The sequence below is a fragment of the Panthera onca genome, chromosome F2 (genome assembly GCF_046562875.1).
Source record: "Panthera onca isolate mPanOnc1 chromosome F2, mPanOnc1 haplotype 2, whole genome shotgun sequence".
Lineage (NCBI taxonomy): Eukaryota > Metazoa > Chordata > Mammalia > Carnivora > Felidae > Panthera > Panthera onca.
The window spans coordinates 74848798-74864818 of NC_138356.1; the positions used below are offsets into that span (position 1 = coordinate 74848798).

The 16021-nt window shown below is 53.9% G+C and overlaps 2 long non-coding RNA genes across 3 annotated transcripts; one reads left to right on the plus strand and one right to left on the minus strand.

The window, feature by feature from the left end:
• Nucleotides 1-2945: 2945 nt before the first annotated feature.
• On the minus strand, nt 2946-4778 carry LOC132664556 (uncharacterized). The gene is made up of 3 exons (XR_013553627.1): nt 4692-4778; nt 3787-3881; nt 2946-3191 (listed from the first exon to the last, which is right to left on the minus strand). It is a non-coding gene; the product is annotated as an uncharacterized LOC132664556 (long non-coding RNA).
• Nucleotides 4119-14016, plus strand: LOC144615141 (uncharacterized). 2 transcript variants are annotated; one of them, XR_013553626.2, is made up of 3 exons: nt 4119-4188; nt 4237-8211; nt 11815-14016. It is a non-coding gene; the product is annotated as an uncharacterized LOC144615141 (long non-coding RNA). The 2 variants fall into 2 exon arrangements; XR_013553625.2 differs by lacking the exon at nt 11815-14016 and having other exon boundaries at nt 4237-10569.
• Nucleotides 14017-16021: the final 2005 nt, after the last annotated feature.

Genomic DNA, 16021 nt, shown 5'->3' on the forward strand with positions numbered 1-16021 from the left:
TGTCGGTTCTACAGATCAAAGCTCACGGGTTGGAGCTATGAAGTGTCAGAAGTTAATTTTCATGGTTCATTTTCTCCCCCCCAGAGTTTGTCTGACTTTTCATTATAGCTGATTGATTTAGTCAGATCTATGCCTTCTTCTCTGCACGGTTTCAGCTTTTCAGGTCATGCTTGAGGCTCTTTCTCATCCCAGTTAAGTCCACTGACATCCAGCTGTATTTCTTCTCTCGTTTCACGTTTGTATGTACGTGTGCATTTTTAGATGGGATGTGGAACGCTTTCATCCACCTGGAAGTTACGTTGAACCAGGGCAGGGGTGGAGGCAAAGTCTGCGGGGGTGCAGGGCTTTTCCTGGACCTGAGGGGGGAAGGCGGTGGGGGTGTGGCACGGGGAGGGAGACGGCACTCTGGCTGGAGGAGGCCCGGCAGGTGATACAGGTGTGCGAGGGTCCAGAGTCATCCAGATGCCCCCATCTGCTTGACCTCCTGCCGGGTGCCCTCTGATGTGACCATGGTGCCTCATGGCACCCGGGGAGCCATGCAAATGGCTGAGTTCAGGCCCAGCTGGGAACCAGTGGCAGGCGGATGCGGGGACGGTGGGTACTTCCAGGGTGTGGGCCATTCGTCACGACCTCTAGCCTCTTCTAGACCAGCAGCCGATGTCAGGGAAAAGAAATGCAAACAAAAAAAGGTGCAGACAGGAGACACGCATCGAGGTTAAGAGACTTAAAATGTATCCTATACAAATAAAACAAACAAACAAAAAAAAACACTGCATGAATCTCATTTGGATTCTGATTTGGGGGGAAATGCCATGAAAATGACTTGGGGGACAATTCTGGATGTTTGAATCTGCACCGCGTATTTAATCATATGAGGAATGTGTCCTCTCATTTGAGGTATAGAATGTGGCTAGGTGACATAGTGCCTCTATTGTTAGAAGATATTTGTTGGAGTATTCGGGGGGGTCAGTGCGTCACCGTGTCTGTATCTTACTTTCAAATGCCCCAGCAAATAAAAGCAAAAATAAAAGTAAAATGTGAACACTATTGACTCTGAGGAGGTAGGTATAAGAATGATCGTTGTGGTGTTCTAGAAAATAAAATAAAATAAAATAAAATAAAATAAAATAAAATAAAATAAAAATAAAATAAAATAAAATAAAATAAAAATAAAATAAAAATAAAATAAATACAAATAATAATAATATAAAATAAAACAAAACAAAACAAAATAGAATAAAATAAAATAAAGCATGGCATACCCCCAAAAAAGAGCCCCCGGGTCCTGTGACCTCTCCGGCCTCCCTCCCCCGCCCCGCCCAGCTGTCTGGTCCTCGGATCACTGTGGCATGCATCTGAGCCTGGCGACCGCCATCTAGGGCGTGACTTAGAAAGTGGGGCACAGATCACTATTGATTGGCAAAGACCGAGAGCATTTTCCCACGGGGCTTGAAGGTCATTGTCGTTTCAGTTATTCACTCACCCACTTATTCATTCATTCAAGAAGCTGGCTCTGGTCAGAGGCTGCTGACCTGGGGGCTTGGAAGGTAAATGGGACCCAGTCCTTGCCCTGGAGGCACTCACCATCCTCACAAGCCAAAGCCACGGTAAAACCCAGCAGGGGACATGCCTTTAGAGGTAAGTGTGGCACAGGGGCAAAAAGAGGAAATGTTTACTCACCCCGAGGTGGGGCAGGGCACAGTGAGCCAGCCAACGGGGTTAGGGATGGCGTCGCTGGAAGTGACTCTGTCCTTCATCAAGGTTCTTACCGGTGACGGCCCAGAACGTTCCTTCGTCCTCCCCACGGCCCCGAGAAGAAAACCCGAATGCCGACCCCCCCACCCCCGGCTGCACAGACGTTGGAGAGGTGACTTTCTCTAGCATCACCGGTTATCTGCGATGGAGGCGAAAAAACCCCTCTGAGAGACCGCTCACTCCCGAGCCTGACCCCTACCAGCGGCCTCCCCAGGGAAGGGCAGACGGGGCCCAGGCAGAAACACGAAGGTCAAGAAGGGGAAGAGTGGCCCATGAGAACGGCAATGAGCCCACAGAGCAGGCTGTGCGGGGGCGGGGTTGAGACCCAGGGGGCTCAGCCCACAGACTGATTATTAGCCCAGTTTACAGGAGTATAGACTGAGCTCAGAGAGGTGGGGGCACTGCCCAGATGCACCGCCCCCCCCCTCCCCGTGGCAGAGCGGGAATCCAGACCCCCCCCTTTCAGCATGAGGACCTCCAGCTCTTTGCCCCGCACGGGTGGCCTGAGAGGCCCTGCCTGACCTTGATCCTGCGTGGAGCCAAGGTCAGCTGGGCAGCGTGGTGGGGGACGGGGGAGGGAGGGAGCAAGTATCTCTGTATCTGTCTTCCAGTTAAATAAAAACCCGGATCGCGAAACTGCTGCCTAAGCCCTGGGCCCGTGTGTGCACAGGGCGGTGTCCGCTGCTCTGGAAAGGAGCCAAAATGGGCAAATGTTTAACCAGGTGTGTCCTGTGCCTCCCAGAGCCTGCAGAGATTCCCTAGTGCTGACCCCAGACTGTCTCAAAAAGTGCTGTGTGAGATTCCTGACCCGGGTTGCCGCCACCGTCTGGGGGTGCTTCTAGGCATCTGGGGGTGCTTCTAGGCGTCTGGGGGTGCTTCTAGGCATCTGGGGGTGCTTCTAGGCAGTTTGAAGCCTGCCAGCCCCAGGTGCCATCCTGTTCTGGACCCTCAGCACAGGTCAGCTAAGGTGCTGGCATTTCCTGTAATCAGAAGGTCAGAACCCCTTACCTGTAGAGTTAATGGTCCTGCCTTACAGATGGGGAAACTGAGTCCCAGAGAAGGGCAACCCCGGCCAAGAGTCACACTAGCAGAAGAGGGGCAGAAATGAAGTCTCTCGACACCCAGCCACGGGCCTCGTGCTCCCTGCCTCAGTCCGCTCAGGCTGCTGCGACAAAATAGCACAGACCAGGTGGCTTAAACCACGTTTATTCTCACAGCCGTGCAGGCTGCAAGTCCAAGATCAAGGCAGGGTCGAGGCGCCTGGGGGGGCTCAGTCGGTCGAGTGGCCGACTTTGGCTCAGGTCTTGATCTCGCGGTGCAGGAGTTCATGCCCCGCGTCGGGCTCTGTGCTGACAGCTTGGAGCCTGGAGCTGCTTCCGATTCTGTGTCTTCCTCTCTCTCTGCTCCTCCCCTGCTCATGCTCTGTCTCTCTTTGTCTCAAAAATAAATATAAACATTAAAAAAAATTTTTTTTTTTTTTAAAGATCAAGGCAGAGTTGGTTCTTAGCCTGAGAGCCCTTTCCTAGCTTGCTCACGGGCACAGGCCTGTGCCGAGAGGAAACTGGCAATCGGGCCGTCCTCGGGCATCCTTGACTGTGCTCCTATCCTGACCCCCCACCCCTGCCCATCCAGGCTTCTGCCCACCCCACATACCTTCCTTCCCATTCAGCTGCGATGTCCCAGCCCTGCCGGCCCTTCTAGATTCCTGAGAGCCTCAGCAGGAGGGACCGACAGGATCACCCAGGCGCCCTGTCCTGGTGTGTGAACCTCACGGAGATGGGGTGGGGACCCCCCCAGCATCACTTTCTGAATTACTCGAGGCATTAAATGAATCACAGAGGATGGAAATGACTCCCAAGTTAACCCCTTATGCCCTCCTGGTTCTACCAGGGAGCGAGTCTTGATTTGGCATTGGTCTGAATGCTTCTCTGATGCTTTTTCTTCTCCCACAAGGAGAGCCGGCCTCTGTGCCCAGGTCCTTCCCAGTCAGGATTTAACACCCCATTGGCTTTGGGTTGTGATTATTCTCACCAGTGACTTCAGTTCATGACCAGCAAGACGGCTTCTCCACTTAGAGCGGCAACGTCGTGTTCGCCTTAATTTTTTTTTTTTTTCTATTTCAGCTTCTATAAGGGGATCCATTAAATTTTCAAAAGATATGAAGTAATAAATTTTGCAAAATGTGTTTGGATTATGGTAAAAAAAAATCATAAATGTAATAGGCCAAAGACTGCCATTTGGTAACTATTACTCGGACACAAACCATGAACCCAGGCAGGGAAGATGAGGCCCTGGAAGGGGAGGCCGGACAGCCGGTGTGTGTGGGAGGGGCCACCTCCGGCGTCATGTAGATTTGGACCTACTACGTCGTCGGTTACTCCCTACCGCCAGCCTGCGAGATGCTGCTTTTCCTGTTACAGTTGTGAAAACTGGGTTTCAGAGAGGCTGAGTGACTTTCCCGAAGTCGCACAGCTAATGGAGGTCCTGGGGATTGGAGGTTTTGTTCCCCAGGCCAGTGCTATCCACCCCTCCCATCCCCTCCCCCATCCGGGCCCTGAGGCCTCCCCTCCCCCACCTCTGCTCCGCTCCCGCTCTAGTCTTGGGGGAGCTGGGAGCTGAGTTTATAAGCCCTGAGCTGGTCTCTCTGAGAGTCTCTGTCCCCAGTACTAGCTGTGACCCTGACTACAACCGTCTCAGCATAAAGAGTAAGACCCCCCTTGTGCTGACCATCAGGGAAGCACTGATCTCACCTCCTACAAACACACAGGACTACATTCTCTCCTGCAAGATCCAGCATTCTTGGACCTAGGAGCACCTGCTTGGGCCCTGGGGCCTCGTTTATACGAACTCGATCTTGCACACAGACTTGTGTGCTGTCCCATTTTAAACCCGAGTACTCTGACACCCAGAAGCTTCCATCACTTATCCACACTCACCTGCCTTAGAAGGAAAAGAGCTCGCATTCCAACCCAGATTGGTCTATAGCTCTAAAGCTGACCTCGGTCCTCCTTCCTCATGAACATCCAATTTCAGAGAAGCCTCTGTCTACCCGGATCCCAGTATTCACGTGATAGCCCCAGTCCCTCATCTCTGGGCCCCTCCTGGGGTGACAGCATCAGCTACCTGATGCACGAGTACTGGGCACCCCCTGTCACAAAGGGTTCCTGGGGAAAGGTGGGGGTGGGGGTTGCCGGGGAGGCAGGTGGCCCTTGTTCCTCTCCTGAGAGGTCCTGCCCCTGGAGCCTTCAGACCCTCGGCCTGAAGGACAAAACAGAGGGGAGAATCTGGGCCAGAAAATCAGAAACTTCATCCCGGACCACGCACTAACTCCTGGTGACTTTGGGCATGCTGTTGCCTCTCAGCGTACTCATCTGTAAAATGGGGAAGAGCTTCGGGAATTGGGAACTCACGGGCTTTATATGGCCCACAAACACATTTGTTTGTCCCTTTCTTTGCCCCCCCCCCCCCAACCTTTTCTCATTGCCTCTTTCATCTCGTTTTGTTTTTGCTTTTGTTCTCTTTGGGGGGGTGTGGGTGTGCATACGGGCGCATGCCCACAAGCATGGCAATAACAACTCTTCCTGTTGATATGCCAAGTGGGTCCCTGGTTTCTGTGGTTGGCCTCTGGAGGACCTGGATGCCAGGAACTATCGCCCAGGCCTGGAGGGACTGGAGGTCCCTTCCCTGGGGACAGCCTCTGCAGCAGCTGGCCGACCACATGGCCGCCCCGAGGTGGAGTCCAGAATGCATTGTTTCGCTCTGTAATTAACACACAGGGTTCATTTTTCAGGGCCTGACTTGGAAACAAGTGCCAAGAGCATTCCAGAGGGGTCAGAGGGAGTGTTTACTGTCAGACTGTGAAGAAACTTCCTCCAATAAACCCTTGGGTCACGTATCAACCCTCGAGTAATGCCTTCAAGACTGAGTACTCAGCAAACCCTCATTCGGCACCTACTGTGTGTCAGGCCCCAGCCCAGGCGTGGAGACACAGAGACACAGGTTAGATGCAGTCCCTGTCCTTGGAGAGCTCCCAAGCCTGCGGGGGAAGCCGATTTATAAAGGGACAACCCCAGGGGCTAAGAACACTGACAGTGATGAGCACCAGACCCAGGGAGGTGGTGGGCAGGGAGAGTCGGCAGCCTGGGTGGTGAGTCCCGTGCCTGAGTCCGGAGTCTACCCACCCATTTGTCCAGGGAATGTAGTAGAAGGAGGCATTGACCTATCCTCGAAGGCCGGTAACAAGGGTCTCCTTTGGACACCAGTTGTTTCTCTGCCCGACTGCATTCTTTTTTCCAAAAATGTTAAACGCCGTGGAATGCGTGAGTTCAACAATCAACACTCTTCAGAGACAACCAGTGACCGGTGCCGGCTGAGCACAATTCTCCAGCACTTCCTTCCGGGCTTCAACATAGCGACGACTCCAGGGCTTACTGTCTTCCAGGCCTGCAGAGACAAAGCCTCGCAGGGTTGCACGCATTCCACCCTCGAAACACCTCCCAGAGGAAAGCACTAGGAGCGAGCACGCCCGGTTTCTGCGCAGGGAAACCGAGGCACGGCAACAGTGAGTCACACGGTGCAAGTCACACGGGAAACCTGGCTCCGGGTCCGGGCCCTTAGCCCTGAGACACGGAGAGCTGCGGAACCTGTCCACCCTCAGCCGCGCTCAGACCAGTGTCAGCCCCGCTCTCTGCTGCTTGCAACACGGCGAGGGAATCCAAACGCCCACACGAAAACAGCGTTCACCCCAACAGCCTCGCACTGTACGAACTGTCCTGAGCCTGAACTAGACCTTGTGAACATCCGCTGTTATCACAGGCAGATCTACTGCCTTCGCTTCAAGGTGTGTTCGGTACTCCAAATTTGAGCGCACCGCAGTGGATCGGACCAGTCTCCTCCCAGGACGTGCGGGGTGGTTTCCGGTGTTCCACTCTTACAAACCATGTTCCCCGCAGAGATCTTCGCTGGGGCCGATGAGCATTTCGGCCACATGGATTCCTGGAAGAGGGGTCGCCAGGTCAATGGTGCGGCCACACCTGCCAGCCAGCCACACCTGCCGAGCTGCCCGCCGGGCAGACTGGTCCAGAACTCACTTCCGTCCACCGGAGGAAGAATGTCTGAGCTGGCTGCGTTTAAATGCCTTTTCCCGTTGTGGCTGGCCGCTGAGCTGCATTTCACAGCCTCCCTGCGCTTTGCATTTTTATCTGTGCTCTTAAATGGCTTTGAGAAGGTCAGGATAAAAAAAAAAAAAAAAAAAAAAAAATCAATGCTGCAAATGACAAAGGTGCGATGTGGTCAGCTGCTGTCGTTCCCAGGAGGACAAGCTTGGCTTGCGGTCCTTGGGTGGAAGTCACACAAAGGTGCCCCGTCCCCCCCCCGCCCCCAGCAGCCCGTGCCAGCCTGCACAGCCCAGAGAGCAGATTTCGCGCTGGATCTCGGCCTCCACCTGCGCAGGGCACAGCCTGGCCAGCCTTCCACATGATTCTAGTTAGGGCAGGAAGCTGGATCCAGGCTGCCCAGATTCAAATCCAACCTTTCAACCCCATGAATCATGTGTCCTTGGACCAGCCACTTAAACACTATGTGGCAATTTCCTGGTGTGAAAAAGAGGCTGATGATCATAGTAATGCCTCCTTTGTGGACAGCAGTGGTGAGAATTTAGGTGAAATATTTAAAACCCTTATAGGCTTACACAGTACAGTATCAGTAGACGTTTGCTAACAAGCAGTTAACAATCCCCCTGGGCAGGTCTTCGGGAGGCCCAAGCATCGCTCCCAGAGGTTCTGCTTTTCTCCACCACAAAGGTTTCTTTGGCCTTCAAGCCAGTGCATTTAATGGAAAGATGCTGGATCTGGGAACTGGAGGGGAAAAGGCTGGAATCCTGATTCTCTCCTACCCTCCGTGTGACTTTAAGTGACTCCTTTATCTGATTTTCATGTTCCAGAGTTTTGTCTGTATATTCGAGACCTAGCATCGTACCTAGCCAAAAGGGCCACCACAAATTCTGGTTCCTCTACCAATTCAGGGGCTCCAGGACGTAGTAGAGGGTAATAGGTGGGGGGTTGGGGCTCAGGGGGGAGGAGGGGGGCGTGGAAGAATCCAGAAAGGAGCACACGCTTCTGGCTCCCTGTGCTGGCCTGCCAAAGCCTTCAGCGGCGACCAGGTCCTGCCCCGCCAGCCTGCCTGAAGCCCACCGCGGAGCCATCCCAATGCCGACTGGCAGACTCGAGACACCGGGGCTCGGCACACGCACCCCTCCAACCCCACACACCCTTCAAGACCCAACCTGTGTCGCTTCCTCCTGGAAGCTTGGGTGATTTCTCCAAACTGGGATGGTCGGCTCCTGGGATCTCCCACAGCTCTTTCCTTGTACCTTTTTTTTTTGGCAGGCGCTTGGAAAAAGCACCCGTGAGTTGCTTCTGTTCTCCAAGAGAGACTGGAAACTTCCTAAGGGCAGAGGTTGGTGTCATGCAAGACCCATGGCGGGGCGGGGGGGGAGGGCATTGGAGTAGTGAGTTTACCACCAGCCAGTTCTGGGGTTCAGTTCCCAGCTCTGCCCCTCACTACCCCAGTGGCCTTGGGTATGGCACTAAACATCTCTGCCTTAGTGGGGGAAGGGGTAGGTGGCCTCCATTTGCAAGCCCCTCCCTGCCCTGCCCTGGACGTGGCAGGCTACGTGCATACCTGTGGATCCTTAGAACAGATGGGTTCTTCTCTCTCACCTCCTTGCGCGGTGAAGGAAACCGCGGAGCCTCAGTGGTAGCAGATTTGCCTGAGGACACGCTGTAAGCGGGCAGAGCTGAAATCTGAACCCAAGTCTGCACATGCATGCTCTAGCCGCCAACGTCCCTGTGCCTGTCTCTGTCCCCTTGTTCCTGCTGTGTCCCCGCGTCCCTCCGGCCGCCCCAGCCCTGCAGGGAAAAGCAGGCGAGGCATTGGATGCATCCTATGAACTCGGCACATGGATTTCAAATAGGGACGTAGCAGCCGAATGTGGGTAGTTCTTGCCTTCACTGAGCGTGATTTAGGCTTTCCAGTCCTGGTGGGCGAACCACACAGCCCCTCACGGAGCCCCAGAGGCCTGGCCCGCAGGAGCAGGAGCAGTGGCCAGAATTGGGAAGAGGAACTTGCACCTTCCGGCTCTCCTCCTGACACTGTTCTCTCGGGAGCCTCGGGAATTACGTTTTCCTCCCCGTTTTGCTGTGTGCTCAGGAAGCAGCACGCGAAGAAATCCTGGGCCAGAGCAGGCGCTGAAGAGACAGCGGTCGTGGCCGTTCTCCAAGGTTGTCCTGAGCAGGCACCCATGGTTTACGTTATGTCCCCAAATCGCCACAGCCACCCAGAGGCAGATCCCCTTACTGTCGTCACGGACGAGGAGACTGAAGTTTAGAGCGATGCAGGAGCCCGAGCGTGTGGTGGTCCCGGTCCCTGGATTTCTAACCCCCTGCGAGCTGGCAGGTGCTCCTAAAACACGAGGCTTGAGCACGGACGCTCATCCCCACTGCCCGCCGTCCGCGCAAAGGTGTTCCCGTGAGGGCCCAGAGAGGCCGACTCGGGCTCGCGTGGCCCGCGTCCCTGTCCTTCCTCCACGCCCGCCTGCCACCGGCTGTTGAGAACGTTCACGGAGTCGATTTCTGCCAGGCGGGGACGGGCCGCTCACTTCCACACTGCTTGTTTTACGACTTCCACTTATACACTGAGCCGGCGTCTAACCAGACGAGGCCTGGCACGGCCTTGTGGGATGACGAGCGCGTCTGCTGGGCTTTGCAGAGGTCCCGTGCGACGCCTCCCGTTGGCCCAGCCTGCCCGAGGTGTGGTGCCTCTAGATTTCGAGAGGACACAGAGCAGGCTGGGAGAGGTTTCCTCCTCGTCCCCCTGGGCCCTTCCCTCGAAGTGAACTGACACAGAAGAAGGGCGGTCCTATGTGTCCTATGGGTCTCTGGGCCCACGTTGAAGCTGTGTGACCTAGAGCAAGTTACTGAACGTCTCTGAGCATCACTCGTCTTTACCTGAGACAATTCCGCACACCCACCTGGGTGGCGAGGAGTAAGAAGATAGAAAAAAACAAACAAACAAAAAAACCCAAAACCAAACACCAGAAAACAGTGCCGGCAGATGGACAGTACTTGGTTTATGTTCTTTTCTTTTCCTCACCGTTGGGGGGGAAAAAAAACCCAAAAAACAAAAAACGATCTTATCAGTTCTTTTTTTGGACATGCGTTTTGGTCTGGAGAGACACGTGTATGTAAGATGCCGTTCCTGGGAGTGTGATACGAATCCGTCTGCCACGTTGTTGCCTGCTTGTGAGTCCGGACGCAGGCCTTCCTAGCTGGCCGTCCTAGCGCATGATTCAAGCTTACGGCATTTATTATGCGCTACTGTAAACCCCACCTGGCACGAGGGGCTGGGAGCTGCGGAAAACCGGATGCCTTCTGCAAGAGCTCACATTCCAGTGGGGGGAGGCCAGCAGCTCCGGCCGGAACGGACATCCCCAGGGAGTCATGATTTCAGACTGTGCATTCTGGAAAAGGTGGCATGTTGGGTGCCCCCCAAATATGAGCAGGACCGCTGTAAGCAGAGCTAGGAAGAAAGGCATTAGGGCAAAGGGAATGGCTGCAGTGTCAAATCTGTGGAGGTAGAGGGGCGCCTGGGTGGCTCAGTCGGTTGGGTGTCTGACTCCGGCTCCGGTCATGATCTCACGGCGTGAGTTTGAGCCCCGCGTCGGGCTCTGTGCCGACAGCTCGGATCCTGGAGCCTCTTCGGCTTCTGTGTCTCCCTCTCTCTGTACCTCCCTCACTTGTGCTCTGTCTCTCTCTCTCTCTCTCAAAAATAAATAAACATTAAAAGATTTTTTAATGGTGGAAGTGTAGTGTGGAGATATTGTTTTTTTTTAAGTTTATTTATTTATTTTGATGAGAGAGAGAGATAGAGAGCTGGGAGGGGCAGACAGAGAGAGAGAGAGAGGGGGAGTCCCAAGCAAGCTCCTTGCTGTCAGCACAGAACCCGACGCAGGGCTTGAACCCCCGACCCATGAGACCATGACCTGAGCCGAAACCAAGAGCTCAGCCCACTAAGCCACCCAGGCTCCCCGAGATATTGTTTCCAAATGCTCGTGACCTTCAGAATCACCTGGGGAGTGTATTAAAACACAGATCATGCAACCAAGATGTCCTTCAGTAGGGGACTGGATAAATAAACCGCGGTCCATCCAGACAATGGAACACCATTCGGCGCTGGCAAGAAATGAGCCACCACGCTGTGAAGAGACATAGAAGGACCTTAAATGCCCGTCACCAAGTGAAAGAAGGCCGTCTGAAAAGACTATGTACTGACGGTATGATTCCAGCTCTATGACATTCTGGAAAAGGTAAAACTATAGAGACAATGAAGGGATCAGTGTTTGCCTGGGGGAAGAGGGGCTAGGCAAGTATGAATAGTCAGAGCGCAGAAAAATTTTAGGGCGGTCGAACTATGCTGTAAAATGGTGGACACACGTCATTATACATTTGTCCCAACCCGCAGAATGTACCGCACCAAGAGGGAGCCCGAAGGTCAACTGTAGACTGTAGGTGATCATGGTGTGCCAGTGCGGGTTCATCAGTTGTAACAAATGTATGACCCTCAAGGCACGACCCTTGCGGGGGGATGTCGATAGTGGGGGAGGCTGTGCCTGTGTAGGGGCAGGAGGTATGTGGGAACTCTCTGTTACTTTTGCTCAGTCTGGCTTGCTTGAAGCTAAGCTTGCAGGTGCCTGCTGAGCCCCACCATGCGCGGTGGGAGCCACAGACCCTTGGTCCCGTGAAGAGAACCGACTGACGTGCTCCATGATCTTTGCCCGGCTGGGGCTTACTGTCATACGTGGCACTGCACGGCCAGCTGCTCTCCGGCCATCGGGGCACTCAAGACAGGACTCTTGTAGGTGGGATTTGCTGCCCAAATCATGCCCATTTCAAGAAAGGTCTTGTCTTAACCAGAACTCCCCACGGTGTTTGAGGAACAGGTTGCTGTAGAGTTGACTTGCCCAGTAATAGAGGGTTATCCGGTCTATTTGTTGGAATACAGGGTCGGCTGTCACGACAGAGACCAGGACTAACCAGGACCGGAACGAGATACAACTTTCTCTCTCTCTCACGCCACAGTCTGGGTTTGGGCGGCCATGGTTGAAGCCCACGTCGAGGAGAGAGGACCGGCTCTTTCCCGCACTTGTTCTGACGTCCCTGGGGTGTTGCTTCAGTCCACAGAGTTGGCGGTGGCTCACCATCGGGCCCCCAGTTGCACAACCCACGGGGCCACTTGCACGGGACCCAACGAGATCAGGGCTTCCCAGACCCGTGTAACGTGGTGCCGCCACTCTCCGCCACCTCCGTGACGAGGAAAGGCGAGGAAGCGGGAGGGCAGAAGACGTGCTTCCCCTTCAAGACTCGCTCTGGAGATTGTCCATCTCGCTTCTGCTCACAAACCACACACCACGGCTTGGTCACATGGCCTCGCTTGGAAGGCCGTCCGTTGTTTGCCGTGGACGGTGGGAAGGGATTCGACCGTCGCGATACACCATCTTGGATCCTGTCCTTCCGGAACATTCTGTGTGTCGTGCTTCTTTCTAACGTGTGACACTCCACCATCCTGCTTTCCTCCTTCCGCCCACCCGCCTGTCCCTCAACAGTTTTATCTAGACGACATCGGGTTCAGGCGAAAACCGTGGATGGTTCTCAAGCAGGAAGCAAAATCCCTCATGATTCATGTATCCTGGATGAGAGAAAGCTTCACTTTTTCACTTCAGTGAAGGTAGAAGTGACAGGGAGGGGCTGATGGCACTTATCTCAGGGCTTCGTGCCTTCTTTTTTTCCCTTTCTTTCTTTCTTTCTTTCTTTCTTGGTTTTCTTTTCTTTTCATCTCGTTTTGTTTTGTTTTGTTTTGTTTTGTTTCGTTTTGTTTTGTTTTGTTTTTGCTGACCTTACCAGCTCCTTCTCTGAGTCACTGTCTGGGAACCCAGCACCTCCTTATTAAGGAAGGGGTGATTCTTGGAATTAGCTATAACTTCGCGTGACCCTGCAGGAATCAGGCACAGTGTGAACTCCAGAGACGATCACCTCTCTCAGGAGTCAGCCAGTCCAGATGCGGTGATACCCTTTTCCCGAAGTGAGAAGCCTGGGCCCCTTGGTAATGATGACGTTTTTTGTTCTGTTTGTGGGCAGGCAATTACTTTTAGTGCCCGTGTTCTTTTCCCAAATGAAAATATCCTATTTTCTTTTTTCTGATGCACACGATCTGCACCATTTATCAGCCTTTCCTATGAATTGTCCCATCCCTATATGTAAATCTAGTTGTGCCGGGTTGACTGCAATATAGAAGAGAACGAATCCAGGCTGGGGTCTCTGTAGAGCTGTGTGCCCTCGGGGAAGTCACTTAGCTTTGCTGAGCCATTGCCCTGCCCGAGGGAAGGCCAGGGGGGCAATAATTGTGGTCGGTTCCATAATGGCCTCCAAAGAGATCAGATCTTAAATCACCGAAACTTGTGAATGGTCCCTCATACAGCAAAAGGGATATTGCAGATGGGATTAAACCAAGCATTTTCTGAGGGGGAGATCACCCTGCACTACCCAGGGGGGCCGTGAACGCAATCACAAGTGTCCTTGTGAGGAGTGGGTGGAGGGAGATTTTGGCCACAGAGAAGGAAGTGATGCGACCACAGAGGCTGAACTCAGAGTGGTGCAACCATAAACCAGCCATCGTCAGTAGCTGTGCTCAGCAGGAGGAGGCAAGGAACAGATTCTCCTCCCGGATATGGGCTCAGCCCTGCTGACACCCTTATTGGGGCCCAGAAACTGCCTTGGGCTCCTGGCCTCCAGGATTATGAGAATAGATGGCTGTTATTTTAAGCCAGCCAGTCGGCAGTAGTTTGTTAAGGTGGCCCTGGGAAACAAACACGATAACCATCAATCACCAGATCCCACGGGGGATCTGGCCCCACCCCGTCCCGCTCAACCAATCAGAACCGCCAGGGCGGGTGGGCAGGTGGCTTTTTACTGAGCTCCTGGACATTGCATGGGGTCGGAGATTCCAGATTCCATGCCGCAGCTTGGCCTTCCCGGCTGGCCCGAGAGGTTATGACCAGTCCAGAACCCAGGGGAACCAAACAGAGAAATTCTCCCGACCAAGAAGGCCGGGTGTCTGGAGGCAGAACACAACAGGCTGGTTTATAGTTTTATCCACGTACGCTGAGCACAGACACGCCACGCACACGTTACGTAACTTACCACCTGTTCCACAGGAGAGAAAACAGGCACTTGAATTACGTGAATCTCCCCCTTGAGTGGGTACCCCAGGGTGAGCTCTGATGGAGACACGGCTTCCCTGCAGGGCTGGGCACTGGCACTCCCTGCTGCCCTTCTCACGCAGCACCCTGCCCGCACCTCTCCACACTTCACCCCCTTCCCCCCTGTTCCTCAAGACCCAAACCAACACTAAAGGAATTTTCTCCTTCCTCCCATGTCCCACTTACCAGGGCTGGGCCAGGCTCCTGAACTGCTTATCTTGGCCATAGGGGCCCTGCCTGCTATAAAATGTTTGCTCACGCTCACCGGATCCCGTGGGGGCAGGGTCTGATAATGGGAGTGAGCTACACCCAAATATCTCAGACGGGAAGAGGGAGGCCCAGGGAGAGACTTTCCTCAAGGTCCCTTGAATCTCATGCCAAGCTCAGAGCTCAGGTTCCTGACTGAGTTCCCTGTCCCTGCAGGTAATAAAGAACACACAGCGGAAAGATTGTGAGGGAGCAGTCGGGACCGTTGGGTGTCCTGTCCCCCACCCGCAGGATCTAATGCTCTCGTTCTGTGCCTACCACTTTCCACTCCTAAGCACTGCCGATCTGTCCTCAGACATTTACTGCGTGTCCCCGTGTCCCCCCCAGGCACAGACAGGGCAAAGCCCGGATCCCAGCTCTGTCTCTTACTAGCTGTGCAGCCCAGATGCATAATTTGTCCCGTGCCTCAGTTTCCTCATCTATAAAGTGCAGGTGATAACGTCGAATTGCAGAGGGTCAGAAATAAGGCATGTGAGGCACCCAGTATACCCTAAGCACTCAATAAATGACAGCTGTTATCATTCCTGAAGTCATGAAGAGGTCTGAGGTCCCTGGGAAGTCCCAGGGACCCTACAGTGTCTTGCTGGTATGTCACAGACTTAGAGACGCTGACAACTGGGGACTTTTCCCATGTGGGGGGAAAGCGAGTCCAGACCCTGCTGTCGCATCTGGCTCTGGTCAATAGCCGGCCGGCAGGTCCACGTGCCACAGGCCCATCTCTCCAGACCCCGACTACGGCAGCAGCCTTGAATGTGCGTGTGATTCTCTCCACTTTCCAAACGTTCAGGGAGACCGTGTCGCCTGCCTGGGTCCCCTGGAAAGTGGGGAGCGGCAAAGCACGTGAGTCCAAGCTTCCCAATTCCACAGACTTGTTGTTTCGGCCGTTTCTAGACCCCACGAGTCCACTCTGTGCCTTTGCATATTGGCCATGCCGCTCCTGAGCTTGGGACACCCTCCCCGCCTTCTGGGCTCTTCAAGCCCTGACATTTTCTGCAAGTCCCAGCTTACAAGGCCCCTCCTTCTGGAAGCTTCCCCTTGGCTTCTGGGGCAAAGTTTTTGGTTTCTTCTCAGCTCCCACAGTCCTTTGCAACGGGTTCTATTACAGCCCTTATCTTAACCACCATAATTACCTGTTTAGGTCTCTGTCCCATGAACTGCGAGCAGCAACCCAGGGGCCAAGGCCTGGACTTGAGCAGTCGGTCTGTTATCTCCAAGACTCGTATCCTCCTCTGCCCTGGATTATAGTCATTTACATTCCTGCCTGGCTCCCTTCTCTGATAGTCTGCGTTTTAAAATGGTTTTGTTTATTTATTTTTTACAGTTTATTTTATTGATTTTGAGATAGAGAGCGAGTGGGGAAGGAGCAGAGAGAGTGAGCGCGAGAGAGAGAGACAGAGAGAGAATCCCAAGCAGGCCTTGCACTGTGGGCACAGAGCCCGACACGGGGCTGGAACTCATGAACCAGGAGATTGAGGCCTGAGCTGAAACCAGGAGTCGGCCACTTGACTGACCGAGCCACCCAGGCGCCCCTAAAATGGATTTAAAGTCATTTCACTGTAGTTACCCAGTGCTTTCCCCAGCAACAAGTCGGTTGAGGCCCCCACAGTTTCAAAAGTGCAGGTGCAGGAACCAGGCAGGCAGGGCACAGTAGTGGCTCTGGGAAGGGGAAGGGGGAAGGGGGAGGAG